This window comes from Festucalex cinctus, chromosome 11, assembly GCF_051991245.1.
Source record: "Festucalex cinctus isolate MCC-2025b chromosome 11, RoL_Fcin_1.0, whole genome shotgun sequence".
NCBI lineage: Eukaryota > Metazoa > Chordata > Actinopteri > Syngnathiformes > Syngnathidae > Festucalex > Festucalex cinctus.
Window position 1 is genome coordinate 17,838,674 of NC_135421.1, and position 23,185 is coordinate 17,861,858.

The 23,185-nt window shown below is 40.0% G+C and overlaps 1 protein-coding gene across 1 annotated transcript in view; it reads right to left on the bottom strand.

Moving 5' to 3' along the window:
- The window catches only part of LOC144030560 (uncharacterized), a 28,713-nt gene extending 14,267 nt beyond the window's left edge, over positions 1–14,446 (bottom strand). Inside the window, exon 1 of the transcript XR_013287288.1 lies at positions 14,357–14,446. The gene's annotated coding sequence lies outside the window, so the exon portion shown is untranslated. The remainder of the gene's footprint in view (positions 1–14,356) is intronic.
- Between the last annotated feature and the right edge of the window lie 8,739 nt (positions 14,447–23,185).

Genomic DNA, 23,185 nt, shown 5'->3' on the forward strand with positions numbered 1-23,185 from the left:
ACCGATATATTTTTTTTCAAGGCCAATACGATACCGATTATTATTAGTAGTCAAGGAGACCGATAACTGATATTTCAAGCCGATATTCATTTGCAAGTACCGTAATTTCTGGACCATAAGGCACACCTGATTATAAGCCGCACTCAGTACTTTTCTAAAGGAAAAAGCATTTTGTACATACATAAACCGCACCTGACTATAAGCCGCATGTGCCCACATTGAAACATGAGATATTTACAAAGAAAGACAGTACACCGAATGAGTTTTCAAAGGTTTCATAATATACTTTAGCTTTTCTTTCCAAACAGTGCCTGTGACGCGGCAGTAACACAGCAGCAGCAATACGGTAGTAACTAACAGAGCTGGTTAAAAATAACGTGAACGTCTTACAAATCCTGACGAAAACTCTAAATGCGCTACGTTCACAAGCATTCACCACCCAGCTTGATCAGCCTTCAGGTTCGTAAAAAGGCCGATGCCGATATTTGGCATTTTGACAAATATTGGCACCGTTAATCGGCCCGGCTGATAATCGGTCTATCCCTACTATATTATTCTTTAAAAAAAAAACATCAGTATGCATTACGATGAATTCATTTCAGCTCCTTCAGTTGTGCGAGACTGATGATGAAAGTGTGGGTGTTGAATGTCAGATGTGACTTCTGCATGTCAATGGTTGTGCTGCACTGTGTTTGTTTACAGACGAGATCTACTGGCGAAATCATTTCAGCCAGCGTGACTCCAGCCGCCTCATCCATCCATTTTCAATTGTGCTTGCCCTCATTTGGTTCGTCAGTGAGCTGGATCTTATCCCACATGACTTTTGGCAAGAAGCTGGGCACACCCACGATTAGTCGCCAGCAAAATCGCGGACCAGAGTGACTCCTCAAATGAATTGATCGAGATAAGCAGCTCAAATTTGCCCCGCAGCTTTTGAGGCCACAAGTTCACTCAAACTCTCTTGGGCTTTCTTTTGCTTCCTTAGTAAATTCCTCCTGACTTTTGGCCTTTCTGAGGAAAGGTACATCTGTGTTTTTTACAATAGAAATGAGCTAATTGTTTTGGTTTACCATTGCGTGGCAACGGTGATCAATGAAGCCAATGAACAAAGTGCTGAGTCACCTGAATGACCAGAAGCGTGTAAACAATTTGATGAGTCGCCACATTCTCAAAGCAAAAGTCACGCATCTTGTTCTCCTAAATTGGGACACAGTGAGAAGAACTGGTTCAAAACAATACAGGGAGTCCTCGAGTTACGTCTGAGATCCGGGCCGACGTCAAAGTCAATATTTACATCAAAATAATTTGCATTAAAAAAAAAAGATCTAAAATACATTAAAATAAAACAATAAGATGCTGTCCGACTGAAGTCCAAGTCTTTGCTAATGTCTTTTTATGATGTCTAGCTTCGTTTCCATGGTAATTGGTTTTCTTTTGGCTGGACCAACATTGATAGAACTCAACTCAACTTTATTTATAAAGCGCTTTAAGAACAGGTGTTGCTGTATACAAAGTGCTGTACATAAACAACATCAGTTTTGTGGTAAACAAGACATAGCTTTCTTCTTTGGGGCCATGATGTTGGGGGAAAAAAAAAAAAAAAAAAAAAAAAAAAGAGGGCGAAAAAGCCAAAAGTTACTCCCACAGGTGCATAAGCGCTAGCACTAGCTAAGGGTTCAATAGCGGACGAGGGGAAAACACTGCGGGCTAGTGTTAATTTCATCAACAAAATCTAGACAAAAATAATTTCGTCAACACACCTTTCACCAGACTAAAACTAGACTAGACTAGACTAAAACCCTCATTAATAAACAATAACTGGGACTAAATCAGTATGCATTTTCGTCGACCAATGAAGATGAGATGAAAATGTACTTCACTTAATAAAAACTGCGGCACGGTAGTCGAGTGGTTAGCACGTCCGCTTCCCAGTTCTGAGGTCTCCGGTTCGAGTCCAGGCTCGGACCTTCCTGGGTGGAGTTTGCATGTTCTCCCCGTGCCCGCGTGGGTCTTCTCCGGGTACTCCGGTCTCCTCCCACATTCCAAAGACATGCATGGCAGGTTAATTGGGCGCTCCGAATTGTCCCTAGGTGTGCGTGTGAGTGTGGATGGTTGTTTGTCTCTGTGTGCCCTGCGATTGGTTGGCAACCAGTCCAGGGTGTCCCCCGCCTACTGCCCAGAGCCAGCTGAGATAGGCGCCAGCAGCCCCTGCGACCCTTGTGAGGAATAAGCGGTCAAGAAAATGGATGGATGGATTAATAAAAACTGGACTAAAATCTATGGACATTTCAGGTCATGAACAAAAACGAGATGAAATTTATATGATTTTGTAAAATTTTGTCTGCTAATCTGTCACGTCTGTGACACTGTCATGTGACACACAGTACAAACACATGGGACAGACAGGAGATGGATTCACTGTGAAAGGTTAAAAAACAAAACAAGTAAATTATAGTTCTAATTTAACATTAATCCAACGGCTATAATGTTCCAACAATAAGTTTAATGTGACTACTAACTAATGATTGCTAACTTGCTAGCTCATAGCATAGTAGCTCATAGTAGCCACTTGTTGATATACTGTACTGTAATTGTATGTCAAGTTGTTTTTCCATTAAAAATGTGAAAATTTTATGTGAAATAGTTTGATTCAATATAATCTGCTGACAAAAAAAATATATACAGGGGTAAAATGGTTGTCCTGACTAAAACTAGTCTAAAACGTGACAGTTTTTGTTGACGAAAACTATCCATCCATCCATTTTCTTAACTGCTCGCTCCTCACAAGGGTCGCGGGGGTGCTGGAGCCTATCCCAGCTGGCTTCGGGCAGTAGGCAGGGTACACCCCGAACTGGTTGGCAGCCATTCACAGGGCACACAGAGACGAGCAACCATCCACACGCACAAGCACACCTAGGAACAATTCGGAGCGCCCAATTAACCTGCCATGCATGTCTTTGGAATGTGGGAGGAGACCAGAGTACCCGGAGAAGACCCGGGCGGGCACGGGGAGAACATGCAAACTCCACCCAGGAAGGCTGGAACCTGGACTCGATCTTGCGTCCTCAGTACTAGGAGGCGGACGTGCTAACCACTTAACCGCTGTGCCGCCTGACTCAAACTAGACGAATACAATTATGTTTTCTTGGACTAAAATAAATATTTATAGTCGACTAAAAATGGACTAACTAAAAATGGGATGAGGTTGACTAACTGTGATAAAAACTAACAAGCGTGACTGAAACTGGACTAAAACTGAGACTAAATTTAAAAATGGTAGACAAAATTAACACTATACTGTGGGCAATATGGTGGACGCAGAGCCAAAATGGCGGATGGGACCAAACTGGCGGACCGGGCGTAACCGTTAACTGTATAGTCGAAACGCCTTCGGTCGAGTGCGCCTTAACTCGAGGACTCCCTGTATAGTTTATGTGCCTTAAAACCAGTCCAGGGTCTTCCCTCCCTCTCGCCCCCAAGTCAACTGGGATCGGCTCCAGCAGTCTGTGACCTCGGCCAGGATAAGCCATATTGGAAATGGATGGATGTCTCAGAGAATCTGAAAGTGACGGCTATTCCGACTCAAAACAATACTTCGGAGGGCCATTACGGTCAAAAACGTCCACAAAGCTTGACAAGAGTTGCTCGAGTGAAGATGGATTGGACACCCCGTGACTTTAAAGAAGTCCATTTAGGAGCTTTAGTGTGATCTACAACCACATGTTGCTCAGTGGAGTCAACACTGGCTCACCGTGATGCTTGGCTTGACCTTCCAACTTCCATCTCACTGGCAGGAGGAAGTACGACCTTACAACCTGGACGACCATCACGAGGGCCAAGAGGCCAAGCCGGCCCAAAGTCGCAGTGTTTTGGTGGCAATGAAAAATAATTTCCTCCTGAAGATGAGCCCCCGGGGAGACGGCCTGGCCCGCAGCAAAAAAGGAATGAGGCATGCTGGAGGAATTTGAGGGCGGAGTGACTGAGAACATCAGAGGGAAATGGCAAAGACAGACAGCCGTGTCGAGCGGCTGCGCTCTGGACCTGTTTATGCGATCCGTCATTAAAGTGCATATAGAAAGACCGCAAACACGTATCTGGGATAGCTTTTCGAATAGAAAAGATTATCCTGGCCGATTATCCTGTGGTGTGACTCTGAGGTGTCCTCGCTCATCTTCTTGGAAATTGTTTTGATAATATTTTTTTTTCTTTTGTTGTAATCGTCCATCCATCCATCCATTTTCGTGGGTTGCTGGAGCCTATCTCAGGTGGATTAGGACAGTAGGCGGGGTACACCCTGGACTGATTGCCAGCCAATCGCAGTTGTTGTAATCGATTTTATTTAAAATTATTTTAGACTGTCGACGTGCCCTTGTTTTTGTGTGCCTTTACTGAGAACTCAGTTCATGTTGTACCCGATTACGCCACTTAGGGGCAGTGTGGTTCCGCGCATTCTGATATAAAGTTACGTTTGTAGCCACGTTAGAGAGTAGAAGGAAAAAGTCACGGTCAAGTTATGCCAATAAAACTTGTTTTTTTTTTGCAGTGTAAGAAGAGTCCATGCCGGAGAGTAATCTTAAGATGCTTCTCTGTATACATTCCTGAAACATTTTGTGAGTTGCCGTTCTTTTGAGTGATAAAAGTGGGATGAGTAGCAAGCTAATTAGCATTAGCGAGTCACACTGGGGTAGCTCATGACGATTGTTTGTTCATCTATAAGTTCAAACAGAAATCATGGTCAATCAAATCATTTTGAATCGAAAATAGAGTCTGATTTGAATCGCGGACCCAAAAATCGGAATCAAATCGTGTGACAGTCAAAGATTTCCACCCCTACTATAGCTAGGTGGCTACTTAGCTAGCAAGTTAGCTCGATACTTCATTCTTCCAGAAGGAAAATTCATTCCAACTTCCAATAGTCTCCAAAATGAAATCACCCCCCCCCCCCCCCCCCCCCCACACACACACACACACACAAACAAAAAACAAGGCCAAGTGGCCAGATTGAATTATTAATATTAAACATCTGAAAAATGTAAACATTAACTATCAAACAGTATCTAAAGTGTTAAGTAACAATTCCATTGTTATCAGAGTCCAAAAATGTTACATAATATTATGAATTACACAATGCGTGAACTTTCTGAATGGGGAAAAAAAAAAGAACCTGTTTAACATCACTCACTCTCTGATGTTTCCAATCAAGCCACACGTTCCAATTAAAGTCAAAGTAACAAAACAAAAATATTTTTGCTACAGCAGCAGGAAGAATTCAACTGGTCTGACTGAGTGACCTTGGCTTCTGTCTTGTAAATCGATGCCTTGCTCTTCTTTTGTTAAGACAGCTTGGGGTGGAAAATTTAAAGAGCATCATGGAAAATATTTCCCCTCCTGACCATCCGTCTCTCAACGTTTATTATGAGGAAATGTTGATTGGTGTTTTTACAGAGGTTTGCCATCGTCTTGAGGTCTAATCACGCCTGGCAGCAACGTCGGGGGAAGTTTTGTTGCGCAAATCCACCAGATAAATGGGGCTGTTTTTTCATACCATCTGACGGGAGGTTAGGTTATGAACTACACGATATAATTAAATGGAATGTCAAGAATAAAATCTTTTTTTTGTTTTTTGTTTTTGTTGTTTGTTTTGTTTTAATGCAAGAGCATAACAGAAGGCTTTGATGCAGCTTCTGACATGAAGAGGTGGCTTAAAGCATGGGTAGTTATTAAAAGCACAGCCAGCAGGTGGCAGCAGATCATAAGAGATCAGCCAGGGCCATGTTGCACCAAGCTCTGTTTGTCAGTGTTTTAACCAGGAATGTGAGTATTGATGAAACTTAGCAATATTCTAATGCTAGTGGATGCAAAATGGAAACAGATACACATCTACTTTTTGCCCTGATGAAAGAAGAGACTCTAATCTTTCTTTTTGTAGGGTCCATGTTTTTATAGCAATAGAACACAATATTCTGTGGGCCTTGCAGAATCTATCAGAAAGGGGTTTCGCAAAGAAAATGGCTGCGCGTCAATGAGTTAAAGGATTACAACACCGCAACAATATTAGTTAGCCTGTCTATGCCGTATTGCATTGTTTAGCATAACATAAGCTAATGTTTCTATTCTCAACCAAAGCTTAATATACAGATGTGTAATTGTCAGTTTTATTTTTTGTTTGACAGTAAACTTCAAGTGAGTAAGTGTTGTTCACTATCTGTCATATTGCTGCTTGCTGTGAAGCGAATCGAGTTCCCTGCTGCCAGACAGCTCTCATAGTTCCATTTTTTGCTCACAAGTAAAGCAAAAAATGGTCCAAACGACGGCTCATAGCCCATAAAAAACTTGAAAGCCAGGTCACTCATATTTCGAGGCACCACTATACAGAAGCCAGATCTCCACTGACCTAAAGTAGACATCTTTCATTTTCCCAGAAGCACCTTTGAAGGTCCGGACATCAAAGCACACTTGAAAAGGTAACGCTATCTCCACTAGCCCGACTCTAAATCCAGAGTGGCGCAATGTGGTTCATATTATTTGATAAGCATCCCGTCTTCTCAAAAGTATTTTAATGACTGCTGCTTTCATGCTTCTTCCTTGGCGGAGGCGTACTCGACTTTAACACTCCGCGCGTGGACGTCGTCGTGTACGATGGCTGGGCTCGGCTTTCCTTTCGCTCACAACACTGGAATTCGTTCTGCGTCTTCTTTTCCCCCCTCCTTCTTTCCGTTTATTTTTCACTGTCTGGAGATGTCAGCGCAAGCGTGCGCCTTTGCCGCGCCGCGACTGTACAAGTGTGTACTGATGGCCGTCAAGAGGGACGAAACTGTGTATTATTGTAGGCCGCCTTGCATGCCAGCTGCCACGGATGACCTTAACCGAGGTTTTCCTAAGGCCTCGGTGTGCTTCTCACTTTGTTATAAGTGCAGTCTGTGAGGTCCGCAGCGGCCTTCAAACAATATGCCGATAACTTCGAATGAAAAACAGCGGTGAAAAGCCGTGGTGGGGTTTTCAAAAATCGCAGCATATGGCCACCCAGGATCTGCTGCCACACGGCAGAAGCACACGCACTTATACAGGTAAAGGAAACAATGTCATCACGTGAACTTAGATTATTACATTTATCTAAATATGGAATTGACAGATATGAACACCTTTCTACTGGAGTGTACCGGTACCTACTGTGCTGACCTTGGAATTGGACAATATTGTAAAAAAAAAAAAAAAAAAAAAAAAAAAAAAAAAAAAAGAGCTCATACAAAAAAAAAAAAAAAAAATTGTGCTTTTGTACGTAACAGCAATGCACATAAACAACCAACAATCTTTAATAACACTTAAAAGGATACTTCACTTATTTAGCCCAATATAGCAATAAAAAGTTAATATTTTGTCGATAATTAATTTGATACCTTCATTATTTTTCACATACAATTAGTACCTTTAAAAACACATTTTCCAACTTGCTGTCGACTGAAAATGACAACCTGTTTTCTAGGTTTGGTCATGTGACATTCACAAGCTGAGCTGTGATTGGTTACCTGAGCCCTTGTGATGTCATTTTCAGTCGACAGCAAGTTGCAAAATGTGTTTTTAAAGGTACTAATTTTACATGAAAAATAATGAAAATATCAAATTTATAATAGGCAAAATATTCATGCTTGACTGCAAAAAATGGCCAAATAAGTAAAGTATCCCTTTAATATTGAGGCACTTACTTGCTAATGCAAGCAAACATTGAGTTCCTCCTCATATTGACTCGCTTCAAAGCATACTACATTCCCCTTCATCTGAACATTAGCGTGGATTTTAAACATTGAAGGGCCAAAACATGCCTTGTGAAAATTAACCTGCACTAAATTAAAATGAGCCACCAGAGGGTGCTATAACTGCACAAATGGAAATCATCAATACTAACAGATGTGATGCTTTTAATATCGTGACATGACGAAGACGATATTGTGGCAGTTTTTACATCCCTAGGAACCTTCGCTAGCGCGTACTAAATTCGTAAATCCAGGAAGTATTTGTATACGAAACATTTCCAGGCCGAAAATAGAAGAATTACATGGAATATGTAAGTACTGCAGCAACTGAAGCGTTCAACTATATATATATATATATATATATATATATATATATATATATATATATATATATATATATATATATATATATATATATATTATACACGTTTTTATTGTTGGCACATTATTTTAGTTAAGATTTAAGCGTAGAACATTTGAATTGATCATTTACGTCATGTGTGGCGTCTGACATTTTTAAAATAATTTAATTATGGTTTTATGACAGCAGCAGGAAAGTGACAGTAAATTATGGGGTGAATGACAATATTTTGTCTCACTCCTAATCCTAACATGTATAGCGACAGACCAAAAAAAAAAAAAAAAAAATCTAACTATCAGTTTCACTATGGTGCATCCTCATGTTTTAAGCCGCTAGTGTCATATTTTACAGAAATGTGTCATCCTTTCCGGTCTGCAGCATTGTTTGCCTTCCTAAAGCTGAACCACAAAAACTCCGCGTCGCCCTCGGGGGTTCGAGTTGGCTCTTATTTACAGACAAGGGAGTTTGTTTTTGAGGATGAGTTATGGACTTACTCAGCTGCTCTGTTCTTTTGCGGTGATCTCAAAGGCCCCATCGTCCGACCGGAGCGACTTCCTCGAAGCTGTCGCACAACAGCTTCTTTGTTTCAGAGAAACTTGAAGGAGGTCGTGATTTACACGCTAAACACTTCGCTTTCCCTTAAATTGCACCCAAAGTGACAATCTCAAGACCTCGTGGCACCTTCACTAAAACACTAAAAGCTCCGAGTCCAAACATGAGAGTCGCTGAGATCTGGGTTATGTGTTTCTCATTGCAGCGGCTTTGAAATGGCTTTTGGGAATTCAAATTGTTATTCCTCCAGAGAAAGCGTGCGGCTGCGGCAGCGAACATTTCTCATGTTTTGGTTTTGTGTTTTAAATCCTGTGATTCTTTGAAGTGTTGCGAAACGTTCGGCATTGTTCAAGTGTGGCCCAACATCTTGCCGCTTGACTTTGGTCTTTGCTTTATGCAAATTGGATCAGCCCTTGTAACATACTTTTAAATCTTAAATGTCAAAAAGCTACACAATGATGGATATGCGTCTATCAAGAATAAAGTGGCCAACAACATGCAGTTTTGGGGAATATACGCCGCAACCTCACAAAACCAGGTCACTCCCCTTGACTGATGTACTGTGTAATGGAAGTTATTTCATTTCTGGTTCCCATTCTGTTTAGTGAGTGGAATTCTCTCTCTTGAGTCCTGACACTTAATAACTCTGATGTTTAAAGTTGTATGTTCTCCGCTTTAACGAAAAAAGTGGTCTCCGTCACCCAAGCACTTAACTCCGCGCTAGCCGTGTAACTCTCAAGTTAGCTTAACAATTAGCATGGCTTCTCTTTTTGTCATGTAGCTTATTTGTCTCAACGGAGGCGATAATTACTAACTTTGGAGCGACTCCTCAATGTAATTAGGCGCAATTGTAGCCAGCCAAAGCTTGCTGCTAGCTAGCTAGCCAGCTAGCTGGCTGCTATGGCACAAGTAGCACAGAGCTTCCTCCTTTTCTTCTTCTTCTGCTTTATTTTGGCGCTTATCTTGGCGGTTGATTCTCAGTTTTGCTATTCAATACCTGTTGATGAATAGGGATGTAACGATATCCAAACATACGATACATAGGAACATACGATAAATATTACGATAGGAATCTCATGATACGATTATTATCACGATATTGTGGGGAGGTTGGTGATATTTAAAAAAAAAACAAAACAAAAAAAACTCACAATACTGTGTAAAAACCTATAATTTTGCCCCCACCAAAATAAAGAAATAAATACATTTGCTGGTGTGACTGCTTTATATACAAAATAACTGCCACAGTGGCCAAAACATTCTAAATTAAAATTAAACTGCACTAATTAACTCATTCACTACCAGCCAATTTTCACTGAAGCAACCCTTTGCCCCTGGCACCTTTACGGGATTTTGACTGATTTTGAAAGACCCACAGAATATTGTGTTCTCTTGGTATAAAAACATGGAACCTACCAAAAGAAAGATTAATCTCTTCTTTCATCAGGAGAAAAAAAGTATATTTCTATCTGTTTCAGTTTTGCAGCAATTAACATTAGAATACAGCTAAGTTTCATCATTATTCACACATCTGTTTAAAACGGTGGGGAAAACAGCTCCTGCAACATGGCCCTGGTTGATCTCTTATACTCTGCTGCCACCTGCTGGCCGTGTTTGTAATAACTGACATTGCTTCAAGCATTCTCTTCAGTTCAGAAGCTGCATCATAGCCTTCTGTATATGCTCTAGCATTGAAAAAAAATGTATAAATATGTCTTTGGGACCATGGTAATATTTAAAATAGAACATATTCATACGTTTTTGAGAGCAAATGAGTTAACCACCAGAGGGCGGTAGAACTGCACGAATGGAATACACCCTCACTTTGTTAACTGATGTGCTGCGTTCAATATCGCAACGACAACGATATTGCGGCAATTTTAATCATGCAATATCACGATATTGTTGCCATTACATCTCGATTGATGAGGTGCACAAGGCAAATTGCGAAAGCAAACTACGACGCAGAACTGCTTATTTCAAGCCTTACAGTCATATCACTGCCTTGGTGCTTATTTCTGAGAGCAATATTATCATTTGTGCTATATTATGCATGTTTCTCATTATCTTGCAAGAATGATAACAAAGCTGGGTTCTACGTGCAGTACACAAATGGAAATGAAGCGAGGCCATCTGCGTGTTGTCTTGTATTGAGAGAAGAAAAAAAAAAGAAGACACTGACATGAAACGTTCCGGTAAATTAGAACACAAAGTGCACTCTGACAGTAGAATTATGGACCTGACGCAGCTGTGTTGTGTGATCATACTTGCGGGAAGCAGGTGGAGGTGAACTACTTTTTGGAAGCGGCCCGGTGGAGCCGCGTGTAAATCAAGCGGCCGCACGTGCTGCAGATGAGCCGCTTCGTGAGCTGCAGAGTTCAGGACTTTCTTCTCTCCCCTTTTATCCTTCCGTCCCCCGTTCTGCGCTCGGTCTGTCTTGACTTTTGACGGCCTTTGTTTTATGCCAGAGCCCGCCGTGTCCAGAAGGAATAGATTTTCACGACTTCTTTGATCCTCCCGTTATGATTCTTTTATTTTTCCGCAGTCACATCCTACGCTCATCCCCTGCAAGATGCTTCGAATTAGGCCGCGACACGGAGAGAGGCGAGACACGCTTGGTCCTTCGCTGCGAGCGTGACCGAGGCGATACGCAGGTGAGAGGAACAATTTCCTTTTTTTTTTTCTTTCCCCCCCGTAGAGCTCAGAATTGTTCATTCGGTAGTCTTACCGATTCAACGTCTTATCATCATTGCTCTTTTTCTTTTTTTTTTTTTCTTTTTTTTTGTGTGTGCGTGCGTTTGCGTGCGTGCGTTTGCGTGCGTGCGTGTGCGTGCAAATACGTATAAATTTATACTCATTAATTCACCTAAAGCCTTATAAATATCCCATTACCCTTCGCCTTAACCAGGTACTTCAGAATCTTGCCAGAGTCGTGAAGTTTAAATGGTCAGGAGACCAGAGAAAAGGTCAGAAAAAAATAAGGAGAAAAGAAAGATAAATCAAAGTGAAATCCAGCACCGACCAAACACTTCCTGCCTTCCCCTTGATTACAAAATCAAAGTCTTACGCCAACCCCGGAAGCCTCTAAATTCCAGCAAATTTAGCGAGATATCAAGAGACCAGAGGAAAAACTAAAGAGAGGAAGGAGGGAAGGATCGATAAGGCAGAGTGAGATCCATAGAAGCCAGTACATCCAATCCATCAAAGTGAAATCCAGCACCAACAAAACCCCTCCTCCTACAATTTCCATCAACGGCCATATTCACAGTAATTGGTTTTCATGCAAGCAGCATACCAAAGTAGTACTTAGCACGTCCGTCTCACAATTTTGTGGTTCAAGGGGTTTGACTCTGGGATCGGGGCATGTTGTTGCCATGCTTGTGTGGTTTTATTATATGGTTTCTACATACATTCAAAAAACTACGGAAGAGGATTAGGGCCATTGAAGAGGGGGAAAAAAAAAAAAAAGGTTGGGAGCATTCTGACTTTAATCTCAGCAATCTGACTTTAAAGTGAAAATTCTAACTTTAATCTCAGAATTCTGACTTTAAAGTTACAATTCTGCTGCGATTGGCTGGCAACCAGTTCAGGGTGTACCCCGTCTACTGCCCATAGCCAGCTGGGATAGGCTCCAGCACCCCCCCAAACCCCCCGCGACGCTTGTGCGGAGCAAGCGGTTCAGAAAATGGATGGATTAAAGTTACAATACTGACTTTATTCTGAGAATTCTGACTTTAAAGTTAAAATTCTGACTTTTTCAGAATTCTGACTTTCTGACTCCCCCAATGCATATCTCTACATCACAAAATCTGAATTCTGAGATTAAAGTGAGAATTTGCATTTTTAAAGTCAGAATTCTGACTTTAAAGTCAGATTTTTTGGGTTGGTTGTTTTATTCAACATATAAATATAAACACATCACAAGTATAAAATACAAGTTGAAGTTAAAAGAATTCTGAGAATGAAATGAGAATTCTCACTTTAAAATCGGGAGTTTCACTTTCAAATCAGAATTGTGAGATTAAAGTGAAAATTCTTAGTCAAAATTCTGTGATTAAAATGAGAATTCTCACTTTATAGTCGGAATTTTCACTTTCAAATCGGAATGCTGAGATTAAAGTCAGAATTCTGTGATGAAAATCAGAATTCTCACTTTAAAGTCATATTTTTTTAGAATAAAAAGAATTCTCACTTTAACGTCGGAATTCTCAGTTTCAAATCTGAATTCTGAAATTAAAGTCAGAATTCTGAGATTAAAGTGAGAATCGTGCCAACCCTTCTACCCCCCCCCCCCCCCCCCCCCCCCACCGGTCCTAATCCTATTCAATAAAAAAAAACACATTCAAGAGTCTAAATTGACAAGTACCAACTCTAATTGAAGTAGCAAATGTCTTGCCCATCCATGGATCAAACACCTGTTGTAAATTTTGACGTTCAGCGTGAAAAACAACCGGGAACTGTTTTAAATTGTCAAGAAACGGACTCCTTTAAATCAGAGATGTGACAACACGTTTACGGCTTCCAATGGAACGCGTGATTTGATTCTCCTTCCCGTTGATGTAATCCCTCAAAAGAATGTCTCGCAGTATGAAATCACAAAGCAAATGTCGTGTAGAAAGTGACTGTTGACGTGTGTTGATCTCAAATGCCGACTTGTTTGGGCACCGATGTGGCAGTAAATTTCAAAGAAGCAACCGCAGCTGGATGAGTTTTTTTTTTTTTTTTTCCCCCGCTATGATGATGCACAATGATGAATTTGCCCTTCAAGTGTGGTTACGCAGCCCTGACGCGTCCTTCTGTCACTGGTTCTACACGCAGACAATTCCATGTTTGTTTGTTGGGTGATTGGTTTGCTTTTACATGTTTTTGCCTCTTCATCTTCTTTACTGTGGGAATGTATCATGTACACAGTCATAGATAGAGCCACATAAGGCAAATATGTGTAACGCAGACTTGAATTTACAATGTCTTGTTGTCAAAAACAGCAACTGAAAAACCAAACAAACTGGGGGGGGGGCTGGTTATTTAAAAACACTAGAAAATTATAAAATTATAAATTGAGATGAATTGATTATTATTGGATTGGGTATCAGCAGCAATTGGTGTTCCTCAAGGATGCGTTTTAGTTCCTCTTCATGATTTAAAATTCAATTTATCAGTTTATCTTCCACTACTTAACCTCATGAATAAACACAACATTCACGTTGATTACGCACACAAAAAATATCAACAAGTATCTCAAAGAAAGCTTCAAATCCGGCTTTTGTCAATGAAATTGCACACTTTCAACAATTATCTTTAAACACATCATGTGTCCACTTGACTGCGCATTCAAAAGAAAGATGCATTTGCAGGTGTCTAAAAACACTTAACCATTGGGGAGGTTAAAAAAAAAAAAAAAGTTTGCTTTTGAACATTTTTGTGAAGTTGACCTTGGGGTCAGTCAAAACATTCCACTTTAGCATTTGCTAAGCTAGCATGCACAAAGTTAAAACAAACATGTATACTGTACTAAGTAGCTAAAACAAATGCTAAGTTGAGCTAACGCATGCACTCTAGGCCGAGGCAGTGCTAACTGGTGTTCCTTGAAAGTCTTTGCTAGTAAAAATTTGGCACTGGGAAATTAGTTCAATGTCAAGAAGCCGTTTAATACAATAAACAAACTAACGAATCCATATCTACGTGGGCTTACCAGATTTCGGCATTTATACGTTTCCTCGGGGGTGCTGAGATTCCAAGTTGCCAAGTCCAACTAGCAAACCTAGAATGAACTAAACCAAAGCATTTTAAAGCAAAGGTGACCTGGATTGTACCATGTTCAGGTAAGATGTAGGTTTTTTTTTTTTTTTTTTTTAGGTTTTTTTTACCGGCTACAATAGTGTAAATTTATGTTGTGATACGATCATTGTAGATTGAACTATACAATAAATGAATAGAATGAGACACATGCATTTTTGAGTTTGATTTGCCGTCTTTATATTGTCGTTTTTTTTCCAATTAACAATAATAGTGATGATAATAATGATAATAAATAGTGATATGTAAAACAACAAAAATTTCTAATCAATTTAGCAATAACAGTTATTAATAGAATTTTAACAGTAATTAAATTTTTAGCGATTTTCTTAATGGGAGAGGAGTTAGGACTATTTACTCAAAACCTCTAAAATAATAATAATAATAATAATAATAATAATAATAATAATAATAATAATAATAATCATAATAATCATAATTCTTTACTCAGAACATATTTAAGTTTCACATACGATACATGCAACACTTCTCGGATTGTGTAAGGGCTGCGAATGGCTGCCCACGTGTGAGACATATTGCACAGCCAGCAAAAAAAAAAAAAAAAAAAGTCCTGCTTTATTCCTGTATGCACGCACACACATTCAGTCACACATGCGCGCTTTCATCCCAAATGTGTTTCCTATTAGCACATGTCAAGTGGATGTGATAAATAAAAGAGTATCACGATCTGACATGTTTACGCGTTGCAGGCAAATAAACAACAGGCCCGTTTCCCGCGTGGGTCTTCCACACTCCAAAAGAAATACACAAACGCAAGTTAGCGGCAATCCAAAGCGTGAAGGTTCATTATCGTCGCGGCCGGGCACACAAATACCATCTCGAAAAGCACACCTCAAACAAAACAAACATTATTGTGTGTGTGCGTGTGTGTGGCTTCACGCCACATACATCAGTGAAGAGGTCAGAGGCAAAAGCACCATTCAATTTTTTTTTTTATTATTATTTCTGGCATTCAGATTAAACCTAAAAAGTCTTATTTAGCGTCTACTAAGTTAAATAATACAAATTAAGCAATTAAAGTGATACTTGACTCATTGAGACATTTTCAGCAGTTAACAAGTTAATATTTTGTCCAGAATGAATTTGACAACATAAAAAACTTTTTTTCTTTTTTTTTCAATTTATACCTTGAAAAATGTTTTTTTTTTAAATTGTTTTTTTTCACTTGCTGTCAACAGAATATGACATCACCTGTGTTGACCAATCATGGCTCAGTTTGCTGACCAAATCCAGCACAGGTGATGTCATCTTCAGTCGACAGCAAGTGGAAAAAATATTGCGATACTTGCGTAGGCCTATTGATAATCTATCAGGAGACAATGTATCATGATTTATCACGATATCGATATATCGTCACACTCAATTCATACTGACTGCGGAAAGGATGTGGTGCGTTTTCCATATGGCGGCCGTAAAGACGCCGCAGGAATAGAACGCATTCAAGTCTACGTGTCAATTTACACCAGAGGAACGACTGCGACGATGCGGAAGGTTTCTGCATGCGTTCTATTTTTTCTGGATGCCGCATGCGGATTTTCATGAAGCTGAAGAAGTGACACCAGCCGGACGGGAAGTCGGGCGTGTCGCATCAAGGTAAATCCTATATACTTCAAAATAAAACCATTTGCGAACTTGCTTTTTTTTTTTTTTTTTTTTTTAAGGGAATCTAGCTAGCTACATGCGTCGGACATTTAAGACAAAAAAAATAGCTCAGAATAAATTAAACATGACAAAATATCACTATTTAAACACAAACCATACTTGCCCATGGTAGAAGTCCCAGAAATAATGTCCAAAAAGCAAATCGATGTGACACAGGCAAGCGTGGCGATTGTTTAAAAAATAGGACCTTGCGGAAGCCGTACGTAAAACGCACCGCATCCTTTCCGCAGCCAGTGTGAATTGAGCTTTAGTTCATACAGTACTGCCCACCTAAATTCTGGCTAGTTTGTTACCATGACGACCGGTTGTTGCAACTAGCCAAAAGGTTATTATCATCATATGATTAGTTTTATCGTAGATTATCGTGGATCTATTACCGGAGTAATATATCGATAATCGCAGTATCGTCATATCGTGATCTAATCGTTGTGGTGAGCCTTGTATTGCATATCGCATCATATCGTGAGGTACCCAGAGGTTCCCGCCTCTAATATGAACTGCAATTGAGCAACATATTGTATTCCCATTCATTTCATATTGTGAATCTGTATTTCTATTGGCCAGATGATGTTGAATTGCAGCATTGAAAGGCCGTTTGGCCTCCGCAGAAGCAAATATCAAGCAGAAATATGAAGCTGCTGAAATGTAAAGCGAGTGGTACGTTGCGACTGGCCTGCCAGCTTTTATTTTGATGGAGTGCGAAGCGTGCGGAGGACGGTGCCTTTATTGAAGCGTGTTTAATAGGACTAACGCCCAAAAGTGGCATGTTTTTTTGTTTTTTTTTTGTATTTTGGCTTGGGTGACTCATCGTTAGCCATCTGCTCAATATCATGGGCAAATAAACAGCCTTGTTAAAAACGTAGGCCTATTGTTTCTGTCAGATTTTCTGTAAGCCACATATTCCTTTTCATCTTCTCATATTTGAATGATTAGTTACGCCCCGATGTTTCCCAGGAAACTAAATTGCTAATCCAAAACAGGTTTCCTGTCCGAAAAAAAACACGTGAATTTGATTTGGGCAAAACATGATGTTCGTGCTTCAAAGGCGACAATTTTATGAAAAAGTGACTTTTTGAGTGCATGTGTACAAATAGTCGGGTCTCTGGAGGGTGACATTTAACAACCGAGTCCATCTTTTGTTATCTGCCTGTTCCCCAAAAATGTGGGACGCTCTGAACTTTTGTCACATGGTTACGCAACGGATAATTTACATATCAAGCGCCCCTCCCCCCCCATATCATCCCCCCCAGGTGGCTAGACATAAAATAGCTAATGGTGGCTTCACGCAAGCGCCTTGTAGGTTGCACGCTACACAAAAGCCAAAAGGTAAGTAGAGCTGCATTCTGTTTTTTTGTGTCGGTGGAGTTTAAGTTTGGAGGCTTTGACTTTTTGTATACTGTAATTATGAAATATACAATATTTTTCAGTTGTGGTTGTGGGTAACCTTACATGCTTTTATTGATTGATTGATTGATTTATTTTATCTCTAGCAGTTCACCACTTATGTTTGGAGAATTTCAAGCTATTCATTGAATATGAATTGGAGGTTGACCGAATTTTATTATTATGTATTTTATTTTGAAATGGCCTGGTCAGAAGTATCAAAAAGCCCAATGCTGAAGCATTCCCACATGTTATTGTGATTTTTACTCTCCACACTTTTTTGCCATGTAACAACTTCCACATAATACTTCCGATTTACACTGTTCAAATTTCAACTTGCTTCAAACATTCCCGCCTCCCGGGGTATATATTGTCTGATCCCACATTATTTACAGTATTCGCACAATTTAAATTAAATGTCAACTTTTCCTCATTCATTTTCAAGGGGATAGACATCGATCTATTTCTAAGTGTTACTTTCCACACCCACTTCCATACATATGACTTATCATCATTACCAGGTGTTTGATACTGCTCGTTGGCAGTTGGTAAAGTGCATTGTCCAGTAACCAGGATGTCATCGTTCCATAATTTATCTCTCAATTTAGTTACTTCATAAGCATGCATTCAAATCTTAGCATTCAGCTATTAGTATTCAGCTTTCAGCCTTACCACACGATTTCTCCAGAAATTGCACTTAGTCTAGTTGACGAATGTAATTTGGCTGCTTGGTGATGAAGTGCTGCCATCATAAGGGAAAATACAATCTATGCTGTCTTTGTGGGAGCTCGTGTGCACAACTAGGTTTGCTTTTTGTTTAGCTTCATAGGTGTAAACTACGAGCTATTAGTTTATTTAACCTGGTAAAAATGTTTGAGAACTTAATTCTTATTTATGGGTCGGGATGACAGGACCTCCCCTTAAACCGGCTAATTTAAGCAAAAGTGTGCTGTAATTCTTAATGCGTGGGTTATTTTGACGAAGGCAAGACTCAGACATGTTATTAAGACACTTGGGCACCGCTTTAAACTGTGAAAAAGAATATGAATGTCGACTTTAACACATTCATTGCCAGACCAGCAAAAAATGCATCATTTGACGTCTTTTTCCGTCAATGGCAGTGAATGAGTTAAACGTGGTAAAAATCAATGAAGCAATTATAAATTGCTGATATAATGTACAGCAGGGGTGTCCAAACTTTTTCCTCTGAGGGCCACAGACAGAAAAATAGAAAGCTGCAAGGGCCACTTTGATTTTTTTTTTTAAAGTTATTTATTAACACATTCATTGCCAGACCAGCAAAAAAAATGCATCATTTGACGTCTTTTTCCGTCAATGGCAGTGAATGAGTTAAAGACAGTTCTCAGGTCCAGCACCTGTCCACCTGCTACATTTAGCAAACCTCAGACCGTCCCCTCCCACTCCGTCAGTGGGTGTGGCGACAGACGACGGGTGAGAAAATAAGAGAGGAGGCATGGAGTGGCATCCCTTCCAGGCGGCCGATTAAAGAGACGAGCTGGGCTTAATTGCTAACTGGCAGCAGACGCGCACGGCGGTGGATGTCGTCGGCGCTGATTTATGCACGTTACAAAAACGCCGCTAAACGTATCTCCGATTAGCGGTCGGCTTGCAGATAGCGTCCTCTGTCATTTCCTGCCTTCGCTGCACACGAGGTGAGCTATATCCTGCCTGGGCGTCGCTCACTTGTACTAAACATAAGTGCCCAGGCAGAAATTGAATAGATGAGATAAAATTCACTCACTGTCAACAAACACACACAGCGCATGCAAGGAGTCGTATCTTCCTGTATGGAATTGGAGAACAGGAAGATGACGTCATCCAAGTTTTGCACTCTTGATGTTATGTTATGATGTCATACATGCGCTAATGTGAAAGTAATTTTGTTGATAGGAGACATATTATGGAAAATAGACATTTGAATGGCCTTGAGATTCCAGTTTAAAGTGGAGGTCAACCATAAAAACATTTTCTTGACAATAATATATTATATGTGACCCAACTAGTTTAAACACGACATTCTAATTAATATTACATTTGTGGAATATGAGTTATGAATCAAAATGCAGCTGTTTTCATCCATCTCGGCGGGCGGCCATTTTGACACTTGCTGTCGACTGAAGAGGACATCACAGTTGCTCAGGCAACGACCAATCACAGCTCACCTGATTTTCTGAAGACGAGCTGTGATTGGTTGTTACCTAAGACCTGAGAGCTCTGATTGGTTGTTACCTGTGGCATCCTGGGTTGAAATAAAGGTGGTCTCTTCAACTGATGGTCCACAATCTTTTATTGACCTTCCCTTATTGTGAACACACCGTGAGAGCTACAATACAAAATAAAATAAAATACCATTAACAACTCAAACGGCATGTTCTGTGCGTGCATTTACAGTATATGATATACTGTAAATGCATTACCTTAAATTGTGGCTTTATAGCCTTTACGATATCTTCTTTGCCTACAATTATCATAGTATATAAAAATTGTAACCTTGACCTTTGACTTTGTCATTTCATTAAAACAAAAATAAACCAAACAGAAATACAAATTCTCAGGAAACAAAACAGAATCTTGAGCTATAGCGTGGTGCATTAGCACACTCTAGTGGGTGAAAACGTTAGTGTTACACAATGCAGCAAATCACACAAACAACGAAATGTAGCGATATTAATTAAACAGTAAACATGACTTGTACGAACCTCGTTCCCTTCTCAACCAGGTGCTAATGTATAGGTCGGTGAATCCTTAACTTTAGTTGTTTTCCTTCTCTCTGGCGCACACACACGTCTTCTTTGACCTTGGAACGACGCTACTAATGGCGGTATGTCGGTTCGTCACGTCATTTCATATCGATTTATGACACCATTTCCTGTTTACTTCAAAATAAAAGCGACACCTATATTACAATAGCACAATGGAACAAAACAATTCTGTAGTACAAAAAATGCAATAACAAAAATAATAGCAGGGTAATTTACATTACTGAGAAACTGAGCAACGTTGATGTGTTCTTCAGTCGACAGCAAGTGGCAAAATGGCCTCCCCTGAGATGGATAAAAAAACAAACAAACAAAAAAACAGCTGGATAGTCCACTAGCACAATAATCAGACTTCCATATTTAGATTGCATAGAACAACATATTCTTGTCAAAAAAAACATTTTTTTGGGTTGACTTCGCCTTTAATCCGTTCCGCAGCCATGTTTGTCATTGAAATTTGTAATTGTTCCCCATTAAAACAAATGGAAGTGTCATTTATTCCTTCTAGCATCCCCCAAAACAGAATGGATGGGTGATTACGGTATCGGGCCACTACCAGCATTGCTGTGAGTTTTCCCCAGATACTCCAGCCTCCTCCTGTATCCTAAAAACATGCTTCTTAGGTTCCTTGAAGACTCTAAAGCACCAACATTATTTTTACAAGTGTGAATGTGAGCGTGTGACACGGTGGACAAGTTATTATAACCCTTTAACTTGAAATTGAATGACATAAATGATTTGGGATTAGTTAATGACAGTGTCCATTACAGAAAACTACCCATGTTTAAATTACTTCCGTAGACCCGAGTTACTTGTGGGAAGGATTTTCCCGCCACCAAGTAGATCCCGCGGAAAGAAAAGAGGGGCGGGCCGGGCTGGTGAGGGCAAACTTGGACGTGGAACAAAGCTGTGGAGCTGCTACGCACCCTAAACGAGAAGATCTCAGGGTGGAATTGAGGGGTGGGTGGGGACTCCTCTTCCTCTTTCTCAACCTTGCCCCCTTCTCAAAAAAAAAAAAGCATTGGGCAGCTTCCCAAACCGCTGACAACGAGAGGGCCAAGCCAAAATCCCAGTTTCACAGCCCAGAGAAGAAGTGGAAGAAAGTCATCCGGTGGCCGTTACTGTGGGAATGTTGTCAACTGCTTTCCTGAGGGCTTGGGAATCCCACACCAGAGAGACCCAACCTGCGGGCATGGAAAAACGGGGAGGCTGGTCCCCCTCCAAGCCACCCACGAGAGCAAATGTTTGAAAATAACACTTGATGATCACTCAATGAGAGGAAGCTGGGAGCAGCACACTTCATATGAAGTGCGTGGCGGGACACGATGCACAACTTAGCAGGTGGCGTCAGTTCAACAAGTTGTAGGCTTCTGTGGACTGGAGGTAATGGGATATCAACTTGCAGGTGAACAGGACCTTAATAGGACGAAATGGAAGTGTTTTACAACCATATAGTCAATAGGAAGCATCCATTTTCTATAAAAGCTTGCGTTAGCTGGGATCGCTTGCTGATGCTAAATGCTAATCAAATCACCATGATCTTTTTTTGCTCTGTTCCAACAGCTATTGGAAGCTGACTGTGCCGCTTACCTCAAGGCAGTCACACTTTGTAACTCTGTAAATATACCGCTAGAAAGCTTAGCTTGCGTTTAGACCGATTAGATTTCCGAATTCCCTCTTAATGGGTTGATCAGATGAATCGCTACAGCAACTGTGTGATTGTGTGATCTGGCCTAGCATTTAAGTTGCTTTGCTTAAACAATAAAAAAATAAAAAATAAAATAAATAAATAAATAAATTCCCTGCCCTCATTTACTCCTAATTGCATAATATGCTAGCTTAATGCTATAATAATATAATACTATATATAATATGTAATAATAATAATAATGCTAGCTTACTATTAGCTTAGTATTTTTGGATGGAATCGTATGTGATCTCTGTAGTACATTTATCATCTCTTTTTGAATTTCAATTGATTACATTCCAAAATCTAAAACATCAAACCTGTAACATTTCATGTTATAGTAACAATACGAGTAAATCATGCTACCAACGTAGCAGCCATGGCTAATGCAGGCTTATTTAGTTTAGTATTTTTGATGGATGGAATCGTATGTGATCTCTGTAGTACGTTTATCATCTCTTTTTGAATTTCAATTGATTACATTCCAAAATCTAAAATGTCAAACCTGTAACATTACATGTTATAGTAACTATACAATTAAGTCATGCAAACAATGTAGCAGCCTTGGCTAATACCGGCTTATTTAGAGTGCTAATGCTAGCTTACTCATAGCTTAGTATTTTGATGGATGGGCTCGTATGTGATCTCTGTAGTACGTTTATCATCCCTTTTCAAATTTCAATTGATTACGTTCCAAAATCTAAAACATCAAACCTGTAACATTTAAATTTATAGTAACAATACGAGTAAGTCATGCAACCAACGTAGCAGCCGTGGCTAATGCCGGCTTATTTACAGCGCTAATGCTAGCTTAATATTAGCTTAGTAATTTGATTGATGGATTCGTATGTGATCTCTGTATGTATTTTATCACGGCTCATGCAATTCATGCAATTATGAATGGAAGTATGAGGCTTAATTGGTCAGACTTGGGCCATGGAGGGATCAGTGAAGTGAGGCTACATTCAAATCTTGCTAGCTTAGTTTTGTAAATAAGTCAAATCAAGAATAATAAAGTTGAATCAATCAGTCTTTTTTTAAACCAGAAGGCCCATCTGTAAGTCTATTTGTGTACGAGTACTTTTGCCACCTGTTTGCTGCGACGTTCTCCTGACTTTCACTACAGTATGAAGGCAGCCAGAGCAGAAGGGTACAATCATGCGTTCTGGGTTTGTTTTCCGACCTCAAGACT